Source organism: Chiloscyllium plagiosum, unplaced genomic scaffold, assembly GCF_037043375.1.
Source record: "Chiloscyllium plagiosum isolate Xiang-an unplaced genomic scaffold, Cpla_swu_hap1 HiC_scaffold_48, whole genome shotgun sequence".
Classification (NCBI taxonomy): Eukaryota; Metazoa; Chordata; class Chondrichthyes; order Orectolobiformes; family Hemiscylliidae; genus Chiloscyllium; species Chiloscyllium plagiosum.
The window spans coordinates 17,205,948-17,219,971 of NW_028270186.1; the positions used below are offsets into that span (position 1 = coordinate 17,205,948).

The 14,024-nt window shown below is 50.5% G+C and overlaps 1 long non-coding RNA gene across 1 annotated transcript in view; it reads left to right on the forward strand.

The window, feature by feature from the left end:
* The first annotated feature begins 1,132 nt into the window (after window positions 1-1,132).
* The window catches only part of LOC148135702 (uncharacterized), a 57,813-nt gene continuing 44,921 nt past the window's right edge, over window positions 1,133-14,024 (forward strand). The window contains exon 1 of the long non-coding RNA XR_015754923.1: window positions 1,133-1,393. This is a non-coding gene — a long non-coding RNA (uncharacterized LOC148135702). The remainder of the gene's footprint in view (window positions 1,394-14,024) is intronic.

The following is a 14,024-nucleotide window of genomic DNA, read 5'->3' on the forward strand; positions in this document are numbered from 1 at the left end:
GGTGCAATGCTCTGACACTGTGCCGTGACCCTCTCCGTGCCCAGCACCAAGCTAAACGGTCCTCCCCAACCATTGGGAGGGTTGTATTTTCATGGCTGAGAGCTGATTTCTGCAGTGTCACGTAACTGCGGGTGGTTTTTGTACTAGTGTTATCACTTACATTGATACAGCCGGGCAGGAACTTTGTCCTCTTAGAGAGCTGTTCCAGCAGATTTCACTCTGTCCACTTCCTGCTTTCTCTGGCTTTCTTCCTGTGTTATGAATCGAGATTTTATTAATTATCTTGTACAAGTGAAACCAAATGAAGCCAAGAGAGAGAGAGAGAGAGAGAGAAAGGTGTTTTTCCAAATATCCCCCAGCACGAGCAGTCAATTCAAATCCCACCAGTTGGAAGCCCGGGAGAGTGCTGGGAAACAGGGAAACCGCACCGTGCAGAGAGAGACCCCTGCGGGTCCGCATTGACCAACTGCTACAGTGTAGGTGGACAAGGTGATTGGCAGGTCAGACGGACTGACTGCCCAGTGTTCCGCACCTTACTCAGCTACGAGCGAGTTTGGAGAAGATTTGTAGCTCAGGTACTGAAGCGGTCCGTGTTCAAATGTAGCCAGATCTGGGCAATATCCAGGCGGCAAGGACCGATGAGTGGCAAGGAAGACTCCTGTCACACTAGCGCCAAGCAATGACCATCTCCAACAAGAGACTGTCTAACCATCGCCCCTTTGACATTCAATGGTGTTACCATCACTGAATCCCCCCCCACTATCAACATCCTGGGGGTTACCGTCTCCAACAAGACAGAATCTAACCATCACCCCCTTGACGTTCAAAAGTGTTACCATCACTGAATGCCCCCTCCCACTATCAACTTCCTGGGGGTTACCGTCTCCAACAAGAGAGAATCTAACCACTGCACATTAACTTTCAATGGTGTTACCATCACTGAATCTCCCCCCCCCCCCCCCCCCCACTATCAACATCCTGGGGGTTACCATTGACCAGAAACTGAACTGGACCAGCCCCATATAAACACAGCGGCTACAAGAGCAGCTCAGAATCCTGCAGCGAGTAACTCCCCTCCTGACACCCCCCAAAGCCTGTCCCCACCATCGACAAGGCCCAAGTCAGGAGGGTGTGAGGGAATACTCCCCACTTGCCCTGGATGGGGGGGGGCAGCTCCAACAACACTCGAGAAGCTCGACACCATCCAGGGACAAAGCAGCCCCCGCTCGATTGTCCCCACACCCACAAACCCCCACTCCCTCCACCCCCCCGACGCTCAGTAGCAGCAGTGGGTACCATCTACAAGACGCACTGCAGCGACTCCCCCAGGCTCCTCAGACAGCACCTTCCAAACCCCACGGCCACTTCCATCGGGAAGGACAAGGGGCAGCAGGTACATGGGAACACCACCCCCCCTGCAAGTTCCCCTCCGAGCCCCTCACCGTCCGCGACTCGGAAATATATCGGCCCTTCCTTCAGTGTCGATGGGTCAGAATCCTGGGACGCCCTCCCTGAGGGCGCTGTGTGGGGGTCCCTATACCACACACGGTTCAAGATGGCCGCTCACCCCCACCTTCTCAAGGGGGCAGTTAGAGGAGAACGGGGACGGTAAATATCGGGCCCAGCCAGCAACACAAAAGTCCCGTTAGTAAATTATAAAAAATCTCAATTCTACCTTCCTGCGGTCCTCCCCCCACCCCCTCCCCGATTGCTGTAGACCCTATTTCCCTCTGCAATTGGAAAATAGTTAACGGTTTTGTTATCTGCTACCTTTGGGGGAAAGGGGAGTTTGTGAAGGAGTGAAACGCACTGCTGGAGAGATCGAAGTTTTAGTTTGTGAGCTGGGAGCAGTGAGGGGGAGAGACGGTGCAGTGCAGCCTCGGCGTGCCTGATGCCACACGCAAACTAACACAAGCCAAAGCCCTCGCAGTTTATGACCGCGTTACCCTCCTCAGCACAGAGCCTGGATTATTGCTGTGTGAATGCAAGGGTACAGTGAAGATATTGTGAGATCATCTCAACTCCTGAATGAGCACCATTGGTGGTTACTTGATGAGTGGCGAGCAACATTCATGACCATCTCTAACAAGAGAGAATCTAACCATCGCCCGCTTGACGTTCAATGGTGTTACCATCACTAAAACGTGTCCCCCCTCCCCAACTATCGACATCCTGGGGGGGGTTACCATCTCCAACCAGAGAGAATCAAACCGTTGTCAAGTGTGGAGGGAAGGGTCGCGAAAGACCAACCAGCCTGAGGTTAAGGGTCAGTGTGCTTTCCGTGGGGGATCAGTCCAGTCCAACCCAGAGGAGAGTCTGATGCCCGCACCCCAGTGTGGTACGGTATTGTCGGAGGTGCCATCCTACGTCCTGTACACTGTTATGAAGTTGGACGCATGTACTGTACCTTCAAGTGAGCGTGAATGCTGGCAAGCCCCTGTCATGTCACTGACCAGCAGGCACAGGGTCGACTGGAGAATTGAAAGATGTAACCTCAAAATGTGACCTTTGCCTGTAACCTAGATACCAGCGGCACTGAAGGAATGGGCTCGGAGGGGAACTTGCAGGGGGGTGGTGTTCCCATGTACCTGCTGCCCCTTGACCTTCCCGATGGAAGTGGCCGTGGGGTTTGGAAGGTGCTGTCTGAGGAGCCTGGGGGGAGTTGCTGCAGTGCGTCTTGTAGATGGTACCCACTGCTGTTACTGAGCGTCGGAGCGGGTGGAGGGAGTGGGGGTTTGTGGGTGTGGGGACAATCGAGCGGGGACTGCTCTGTACCTGGATGGTGTCGAGCTTCTCGAGTGTTGTTGGAGCTGCCCCCCCCCCCCCCAATCCAGGGCAAGTGGGGAGTATTCCCTCACCCCCTCCTGACTTGGGCCTTGTCGATGTTGGGGAGAGGCTTTGGGGGGAGTCAGGAGGGGAGTTACTCGCTGCAGGATTCCCAGCCTCTGAGCTGCTCTTGTAGCCGCTGTGTTTATATGGGGCTGGTCCAGTTCAGTTTCTGGTCAATGGTAACCCCCAGGATGTTGATAGTGGGGGGGAATTCAGTGATGGTAACACCATTGACCGTCAAGGGGGCGATGGTTAGATTCGCTCTTGTTGGAGACGGTAACCCCCAGGATGTTGATAGTGGGGGGGATTTAGTGATGGTCACGCCATTGAACATCAAGGGGGTGGTGGTTTGATTCTCTCTTGTTGGAGATGGTCATTGGCTGGCATTTGTGTGGCACAAATGTTACTTGCTGCTTGTCAGCCCAAGCCTGGATATTGGCTCAGTGAATCCGCTGTCCCTCACCAAAGGCCTGCTGGGAAAACGAAGCCAACCAAGATCCAGGAAGAGTTGGGCCTATTTCAGAGGCTCTCCTCCAAAACAGATGGGAGCTATCAACCATTGCTCGTGCGTGAACAGCAGCCCTCCCTGCACTCTTGAGTCGAACAACCCCCCACGTGACTCCAGACCCCCTTAAAAGGGCAAGACAGCTATAAGAAAAGGTGCAAAAGGACTTTTACATGATTCACAGCCCAGTGAATGTACAGTATGTTCATATCAACACAATATAATGAGATTTGGTTAATGGTTAATGCAAGTACCTATCAGTAATCAATGATATTTGCAATTTATCAGAGAAAAGGTCACAAATTAGATAAAAGGAGATAAGGGTTGCTGTTATTACAATATTTGATTACAACTAGAATTCAGAGGTACTCACTTGCTTGGTTACCAAGTAATTATACACCGTGACCTCGAAAGATTATCACCTCACGCATTTTCCTCCGGTACTTAAAATGAGCCTTGAGTGTCCAAGATGGCCGACGGGACTCTCAGCCTTATTCCCAACGTAGCTCTTCTCAATAGATGTCCAGAGCAAATGCCAGAATTTTTTTTTCACACCAAGCTCTTTGCGAAGAAGGGTCCTACCTGATGTGACATTGGTCTGTCCGGGTATCTGATGCCAAACCTGGCACTTTGACCACTCCCTGCCCATTCTGGACAACCAGCCTATTTGGCGGTAATGGCATCAATGGTGCAGTGTTGCAGGTTAGTTCCTTCAAAGAGGAGTCCCAAATAGACTAGTTCCTTCAAAGAGGAGTCCCAAATAGACAGGACAGTGAAGAAGGTGTTTGGTATGCTTGCCTTTATTGGTCAGTGCATTGAGTATAGAAGTTGGGAGGTCTTTATTTTATTCATTTGTGGGACTTGGATGTCACTGGCTGGGCCAGCATTGATAGTCCATCCCTATTTGCCCCTTGAGAAAGTTTTTGGGGGTGGGGAGTGGCATGAGCTGCCTTCTTGAATCACTGCAGTCCACTTGCTGTGGGTTGACCCACAATGCCTTGAGGGAGGGAGTCCCAGGATTCAGACCCAATGGCTGTGAAGGAACAGTGGTGTATTTCTAACTCAGGACGGTGAGAGGCTCGGAGGGGAACTTGCAGGGGGGTGGTGTTCCCAAGTACCTTCTGCCTTTGTCCTTCAGGGCGGAAGTGGTCGTGGGGTTTGGAAGGTGCTGTCTGAGGAGCCTTGGGGAGTTGCTGCAGTGCATCTTGTAGATGGTACCCACTGCTGCTACTGAGCGTCGGGGGTGGGGTGGAGGGAGTGGGGGTTTGTGGGTGTGGGGACAATCGAGCGGGGGCTGCTCTGTCCCTGGATGGTGTCGAGCTTCTCGAGTGTTGTTGGAGATGCCCCCCCCCCATCCAGGGCAAGTGGGGAGTATTCCCTCACACCCTCCTGACTTGGGCCTTGTAGATGATGGATAGATTTTGGCTGTACAGGGCATGGGTCAGGCCACTTTTTTGGAATACTGTATTCAATTCCGGTCTCCCTGCTGTCGGAAAGATGTTGTGAAATTTGAAAGGGTTCAGAAAAGGTTTACAAGGATGTTGGAGGGTTTGAGCTACAGATAGAGGCTGGGGCTGTTTTACCTGGAGCATTGGAGGCTGAGGGGTGACCTTATAGAGGTTTATAAAATCATGAGGGAGCATGGATTGGGTGAAGAGTCTTTTTTTTCCCCAAAGGTAGGGGAGTCCAGAACTGGAGGGCATAGGTTTAGGGTGAGAGGGGAACGATTTAAAAGGGACTCTAAGGGGCAACTTTTTCACACAGAGGGTGGTATGTGTATGGAATGAGCTGCCAGAGGAAGTGGTGGAGGCTGGTACAATTACAGCTTTTAAAAGGCATCTGGATGAGGACATATATATGAAGGATTTGGAGAGATAATTTGCCAAGTGCTGGCAAATGAGACAAGATTAGGTTAGGATATCTAGTTGGCCCGATGGGTTGGACCGAAGGGTCTGTTTCACAGAATCCATAGAATTACAGATTCCCAACAGTTTGGAAACAGGCCCTTCGTCTCAAAGAGTCCACACCGACCCTCCGAAGAGTAAATCACCGAGATCCATTACTCTCAATTTCCCCTGACTGATGCACCTAACCTGCACATCCCTGAGCACTATGGGTAATTTAGCATGGCCAATCCACCCTAAACTGCACATCCCTGAACACTATGGGCAATTTAACACAGCCAATCCACCTTAACCTGGACATCCCTGGGCACTATGGGTAATTTAGCATGGCCAATCCACCCTAACCTGCACATCCCTGAGCACTATGGGTAATTTAGCATGGCCGATCCACCCTAACCTGCACATCCCTGAACACTATGGGGCAATTTAACATGGCGAATGCATGTCCTGTACAACCTCAATGTGACGGCATCTCTTCATTAGGTAGTGGCACCAGCAGCGTTATGATTAACCAAACTCAACAAATGCACGACGTTGCTGAGGAGGGAGGGTTGGAGCTATATTGAGGGAATAAAGACATCAGGTATCTCCCAGCCACTGAACATTGTTCGAGTCAAGGCAGATCTCTGGAATAGGCCGAAAGCAACGCTGTGGCTAATGCCACAGAAGCTTGCCTTGACAGCTCCCAGAGACAGGAGGCGATGGTTTGAACCGCTGCACTCATTATCGCGTCGTAGCAGTTTTTTAAAAAAAGGATTTGCATTCCAGCAGTCTGGAGGTGGACTGGTTCATCATTTCCACCTTTAACCCGATCTGCAGCAGGTTTTCAGTTCGGGTTGTGTAAGAGTCTGAACACCATCATTATGGGCTTATCGTTCAGTCAGATGAACTGACAGACAAAGCCACTTGCACAAGGCCAATGTTTGGTGCAATGGGGCACGCCCGTGGTGAACCTTAACACATAAGGACTTGGAGCTGGAGTAGGCCGTCTGACCCCCTTCAAGCCTGCCCCCGCCCTTCAACAGGGTCATGGCTGATCTCTCTCATGGACTCGGCTCCCGCCCTCTTCCCCCTTCATTCCCTTACTGTTCCAAAAATGATCGATCTCAGCGTTAAAAATATTTCCTGAGGAAGCCTCGACCACTTCCACTGCATTCCACCGACTCCCAACCCTCTGGGAGAACAGGTCCCTCCTCAATCTGCTCCCCCCCCTCCTCATTTGGAGGCTACACCCTCTTGTCCCAGTTTCACCGGCCAGTGGAAACACCCTCTCTACCTCTAACCTATCTATTCCCTTCACAATTTTATATGTTTCTATAAGATCTCCCCCCCCCCACCCAATCCCAGTCTTCTGAATACCAATGAATATAATCCCAGTCTCTCCTCATAAACCAACCCCCTCAACTCCGGAATCAAACCTAGTGAATCTCCTCTGCACCCCCTCCAGAACCAGTCCATCCCTTCTCAAGTGAGGAGACCAAAACTACACACAGTCCTCCAGGTGTGGCCTCACCAGCTCCCTGTACCATAACCTCCCTGCTTTTAAACTCCATCCCACTAGCAATGGAGGACAGGGCTCCATCTGCCTTCCTCATTACCTGCCGTACCTGCAGGCCGTATATCTCTATGACCAGCCTTCCGAGATTCATCCACCGGGACACCCAGGTCCCTCTGCACAGCGGCGTGCCGCAAGTTCCTACTGTTCATGTTACTGTTACTCCTCCCAAGATGGATGACTCCACATTTATTCACATTGTACTCCATCTCCCCGACCTTTCCCCACTCACTTCAACTATCCTTTGCAAAGTTTCCCAGTCCTCTGCACACTTTGCTCTAGTGTCATCCGCAAACCTTGACACACTACACGTGGTTCCCCAGCTCCAAACCATCTGTGTAAATTGGGAATAATTGCGGTCCCATTGCTGATCCCCGGGGTACACCATGAGTCACTGACTGCTAACCACAATAGCACTCACTCACCCTCACTCTTTGCTTCCTGTGGTTAATCAATGGTCAATCCACGTTAATACATTGGCCGTAAGATCTTGCATCGTTACCTTCGGCAGCTCCCTGACGAAGGAGCAGCGCTCCGAAAGCTAGCGCTTCCCAATAAACCTGTTGGACCTTAACCAGGCGTGGTGTGATTTTTCACCTTGTCCACCCCAGTCCAATACCGGCATCTCCCCATCACGTTTATCTCAGTCAGCAGCCTTTTATGCAGATGTGTGTGTGCGTGTGCAGGTCGAGTTTAATTTGGATAAATGCGAGGTGCTGCATTTTGGTAAAACCAGCAAGGGCAGGACTTAACGGCAGGGCCTTGGGTAGTGCTGTAGAGCAGAGGGACCTAGGGATTCAGGTACTAGGTCCTTTGGAGTTTGCGTCACATATAGACAGAGTGGTTAAGAAGGCATTTAGCTCGCTTACCTCAAGGGCCCAGTGATTTCTACTGAACTTGTCAGGACAGTCCTGCCCTCTTTTTGACCCCCGACCCTCAGATAAACCCCCCCCGCCTCAATCAGTTGGCGAGCTCCCTCTCTACACGGGCTGACCAATCGGGACCCGGATTGCGGGTTTGGGTTATTGCTGTCACACCCGCCTGAGGACAGTGAATGGTTTTGTTTCGGCGAGCAGATCGTAACACACAGATCAGAGGGTGATAGAACAGAGCGAGAAGCAGAACAAGGTCACAGCTCAACAGGAGGTGGACAGGAAAGCAAGGACACCATTCACCAGGGGGCCGTTCAGCAGTCTAAGAACATCGGGGGTTGGAGGGGGAGGAAGCTGTTGTGTTTAAGCGTTTGTATCTTCCGTCTGATGGGAGAGATTGGAAGAGAGTGTATCTGGGGTGGGAGGGGTCTTTGATAATGTCCCAGTGCAGCAGGAAGCCTATTTATCCTATCCATGCCCCTCATAATTTTGTAAACCTCTATAAGGTCACCCCTCAGCCTCCGACGCTCCAGGGAAAACAGCCCCAGGCAGTTCAGCCTCTCCCTTTGAGCTAAGATCCTCCAACCCTGGCAACATCCTTGTAAATCTTTTCTGAACCCTTTCAAGTTTCACAACATCTTTCCGATAGGAAGGAGACCAGAATTGCACGCAGTATTCCAACAGGGGTGTGCAGGTTAGGGTGGATTGGCCATGTCAAATTTCCCACAATGCTCTGGGATGTGCAGGTTCGGGTGGATTGGCCGTGCTAAATTACCCATAGTGCTCAGGGATGTGCAGGTTAGGGTGGATTGGCCTTGCTAAATTACCCATAGTGCTCAGGGATGTGCAGGTTAAGGTGGATTGGCCATGCTAAATTTCCCACAATGCTCTGGGATGTGCATGCTAGGGTGGAATGGTCGTGGGAAATTGCCCATGGTGTCCAGGGATGTGCAGGTTAGGTTGGGTTGGCCGTGCGAAATTCCCCCACAGTGTGCAGGGTATTGTGGATTGGCCACTGGAAATATACGGTTTCAGGGGTGCGTCTGGATGGGATACTCTTCAGAGGGTCTGTGTGGACTCGGTTGGCTGAATCCGCACTGTGACAGCTCTCGAATACCCTTTTGTTTTGTATGTGCGTGCAGGGAATTCGACTTTTTAAACCAGTAGAGCTGTACGTTGACGGTTCACAACTGTTTGCCTGCCATTGACTTGTAATAATTTGTCATTCTTATTAAGTACAGGGGTCTCTGTGCTTTTTAATCAATGCAGAGCCGATACATTGGGGAACTCTGTATCGCCGAAGGACAAACTACGTCAGCACAGACTTGGAGGGCCTGTTCCGGTGCTTTGTTCAGGCACCAGATCCATTAGGAACTCAGGCGGTTTCGCTAGAGGAGGGGTCAGTCATCGGCGTTGACCCATGGCTTCAGACTGGCATCACCGACTGGTTGGCAAGGCGGGTGGCTGCAGAGATGAGCGTTCCCATGCAAGCGAGCCTACCATCACCTTGACTCTCTGTGAAGGCAGAGGGTGTGGCTGCTATGCCAGGACAGCTGGCATCCTGACATTGCAGGATGTCAATGACAGTTTACCCAGTTTTAGACGCCCCCTCCCCCCCCCACCTCACCCCACCACCTCCCAAATCCTGGAGATAGTCGTACATCTGCTCAAAGCCCTCAATCTAAACGCTCTCCATTTCATACGTCATATTCTTCCAAACCTGCTCTGCTTTGCAGACTTTGATGCCACAGGACATGGGCATCGTTGGCTGGTTTCCCCCTGGTTGCCCCCTTTGAGAAGGTGGGGCAGAGCCGCCATCTTGAACCGCTGCATTCCCGTGTGGCCAGGGACCCCCCACACAGGGAGGGAGTCCCAGGATTCTGACCCAGCGACACTGTAGGAACGGCCGACATATTTCCGAGTCACGGACGGTGAGGGGCTCGGAGGGCAACTTGCAGGGGGGGTGGTCTTCCCATGTCCCTGCTGCCCCTTGTCCTTCCCGATGGAAGTGGCCGTGGGGTTTGGAAGGTGCTGTCTGAGGAGCCTGGGGGAGTTGCTGCAGTGCGTCTTGTAGATGGTACCCACTGCTGTTACTGAGCGTCAGGGGGTGGAGGGTGTGGGAGTTTGTGGGGGTGGGGGCAATCGAGCAAGGGGGGGGTGGTTACTGCTCCTGGTCTGCCACAGCGATTCTCCACTGAGTGTGTAGCAGCTGACAATTTCTCTCTTTCTCTCTCTTTCTTGCAGAAGCCTATCAGTTATACGGTTAATGTTCTACCATCGACAATGTACAGTAGTCAGCTTGAACCAAGGCCGTCCTTGCTAAGACTTCAAGCGCAGCAGGTTATCATCTTTTATCAGTTATGAGAAATATTCTGTATCTCACAAACTGGGATTTACAACAAGCTGGCGTGCTGTAAAAATATCACCAGGAATTTCACAAGGTTTCATGTCTCACACACACATACACACACTTGCGCGCGCACACACTCTCACTCACACAGTACACATACACTCAATTACACACTCACGCACACACACAGTCTCACACACACTCTCACTCACACAGTACACATGCACACACACACAATCGCACACATTCTCACACACACACTCTCTCACATGCATACAGACTCTCACTCAGACACAGGTACACACGACACACAGACACACGCACCCTCTCACACACACAGTCTCTCACATGCTCATGTACATACAGACCCTCACTCAGACACAGATACACACACTCATACAGACACACTAACTCACATACATTCTCACACAGACACAGAAAAACACACATACACAGACACAGTCTCTCAGATACACACATACACAATCTCTCTCATGCACACAAACACACACACACAGACACACATGCATGGACACATGTGCACACACACACACAGACAGACACGCATGCATGGACACGCATGGACACACTCTCACACACACACTGAAATGCACACACTCACATGCACACACTCAAACACACACACTCATACACGCATATGTGTGCACACACAGACACACACTCTTACACATTCACACACTCACACAAACACACACTCACGCACGCGCGCATACACACACACTCATGCACGTGCGCATACACACACGCGCATACACTCGCACATGCGCATACACACATGCATGTGCGCATACACACATGCGCATACACACACTCACGGACGTGCGCATACACACACGCGCATATACACACACGCACGCATACACACACACACGCATGCGTGCATACACACACACACGCACGCATACACACACACACGCAAGCATACACACACACGCGTGTATACACACACACGCACACATACAGACACACGCATGCGCGCATACACAGCGCGCATAATCACACACACACACACACACACACACGTGAGAAGAGAGATATTTAGAAAACACCCAAGGAGCAAATTCATTTTACACAGGGTGGTTCGTTTGTGGAATGAACTTCCTGAGGAAGTGGTAGATGCAGACACAGTTACAATGTTGAAAGGGCATTTGGATGAGGCCATGAACAGGAAAGGTTTGGAGGGATGTGGGCCAGGAGCAGGCAGGTGGGACCAGTTTAGTTTGGGGATTATGGACTGGTTGGGCCGAAGGGCCTGTTTCTGTGCCGTATGACTCCATGAACACGGGCTTCTCAGAGAAAGAGGCTGAGGAAGTAATCAGGGGAAACCAGGAAATGGCGGAGGATTTGAATAAATAAACCGTTGTCATGGTAACCAGCACTAATGGCATTCCAAAATTCCTAAATAATGATGTGAGAGGGGAGGAAGTGATTACAATAACAAGTTTCCCTCATTTTCCTTTTCTCTGACTGCTCTTAAGGCTGTTAAATCCCCTGGATCAATTGGACACATTCTGGGATTTTCTCAGAAATACTGAGGTAATGGATGCCCTGGTAGTAAACTTCTGGCAATCCCTAAGATTCTAGAAAAGTCCCAGAGGGTTGGAAAGCTGCCGAGGTAACACTCTTATTCAAAAAGGAGTAGTGCAAAACAACCAGAGGCAAAGTAGCTTAGGAGACCAGAATTGCAAGCAATATTCCAACAGCGGCCTAACCAATGTCCTGTACAGCCGCAACATGACCTCCCATCTCCTGTACTCAATACTCTGACCAATAAAGGAAAGCATACCAAACGCCTTCTTCACTATCCTATCTACCTGCGACTCCACTTTCAAGGAGCTATGAACCTGCACTCCAAGGTCTCTTTGTTCAGCAACACTCCCTAGGATCTTCCCATTAAGTCCTGCTAATATTTGCTTTCCCAAAATGCAGCACCTCGCATTTATCTGAATTAAACTCCATCTGCCACTTCTCAGCCCATTGGCCCAATTGATCGAGATCCCGTTGTAATCTGAGGTAACCTTCTTCGCTGCCCACCATACCTCCAATTTTGGTGTCATCTGCAAACGAACTAACTGTACCTCTTATGTTCACATCCAAATCATTTATGTAAATGATGAAAAGTAGAGGACCCAGCACCGATCCTTGTGGCACTCCACTGGTCACAGTCTGAAAAACAACCCTCCACCACCACCCTCTGTCTTCGACCTTTGAGTGGGAAAGATGTTGTGAAACCTGAAAGGGTTCAGAAAAGATTTACAAGGATGTTACCAGGGTCGGAGGGTTTGAGCTACAGGGAGAGGCTGAACAGGCTGGGGCTGTTTTCCCTGGAACATCGGAGGCTGAGGGGTGACCTTATAGAAGTTTATAAAATCATGAGGGGACAGGGATAGGATAAATAGACAAAGTATTTTCCCTGGGGTCGGGGGGGTCCCAGAACTAGAGGGGCATAGGTTTAGGGTGAGAAGGGAAAGATATAAGAGACCTAAGGGGCAACGTTTTCACGCAGAGGGTGGTATGTGTATGGAATGAGCTGCCAGAGGAAGTGGTGGAGGCTGGTACAATTGCAACATTTAAGTGGCATCTGGATGGGTGTATGAATAGGAAGGGTTTGGAGGGATATGGGCCGGGTGCTGGCAGATGGGACTAGACTGAGTTGGGATATCTGGGTCGACACGGACGAGTTGGACCGAAGGGTCTGTTTCCGTGCCGTACATCTCTATGACTCTACCTCTGTCATTGGGAAAATGTAAGATTCCATCCCAAAGCCGAGCATTTAGGAATACATAATATGATTAATCAGAGTCAGGACAGTCTTGTGACAAGCCTAACCAATTTTTCGGAATTTCCAGAGCAGGGATGATAACGAGCAAGCAGTGGGTTTGTATTTTCAGAAGGCATTTCATAAGGTACCCCCCCCCCCCTCCCCCACATACACATTAGACAACTTAAGGGGAGACCACAGTGCTGGAGGGAGAGCATTAACATGACAAAGACTTGAAACGTTAGCTCTCTCTCTCTCTCTCTCTCTGTGATCGCTGCCTGACCCGCTGTGATCGCCAGTCTGTTGTTTTCAACGTGAATGTGGGATTGGTTAACCAACAGAGGACGATATAAGTTGGACTTAAGGGGCTGATTTTCAGGATGGTAACTAAGGATCACAGGGATCAGGGTTGGGGCCACATTTATTCACAAAAATACTAATGACTTGGAGAACGCCAGCGAACGTGCTGTTGCCAAGTTTGAAGAGGATGTTTGGGAGGGCAAGCGGTGAGGCTAGTAGAGGGATATGGACAGGCTTTAGTGGGTTTTGAGAAGATTTGTAGCTCAGGTTGAGGTTCTGGATGTAGGTTTGCTCGCTGAGCTGGAAGGTTCACTTCCAGACGTTTCGTCACCCTACTGGGTAACATCTCCACTGGGCCTCTGGGCAAAGCACTGCTGAAAATTCCTGCTTTCTATTTATATGTTTGGGTTGTTGATGTCATTTCCTGTGGTGAAGTCACTTCCTGTTCCTTTTCTCAGGGGGTCGTAGATGGGGTCCAACTCGATGTGTTTGTTGATATCTACCATCTACCACAGGAAATGACATCACCAACCCAAACATATAAACAGAAAGCAGGAATCATGTACGGTGCTTCGCCTGAGGCCCACTGAAGATGTTACCTAATAGGGTGGCGAAACGTCTGGAAATGAACCTTCCAGCTCAGTGAGGGACAGGTTAAGTGAGGGGGCTGGTGGAATATAATGTAGGGTAATGGCAGGAAGTGGAGAAGAGCTGAATATTATTTAAAGGCAGAAAAACCGCAGAAAGCTACGTGCAGAGGGATTTGGGCAGTCCTCAGGCATAAATCACGGAGAGCTAACATCCAAGTACAATAGGGAAAGGGGAAGGTAAATGAAATATGCCATTTTCATTTCAAAGGGAATGGAGTGTAAAAGTAGGAAGGTCCAGCTAAAACTGCACAAGGCACTCTCGTCAGACCACAGCTGG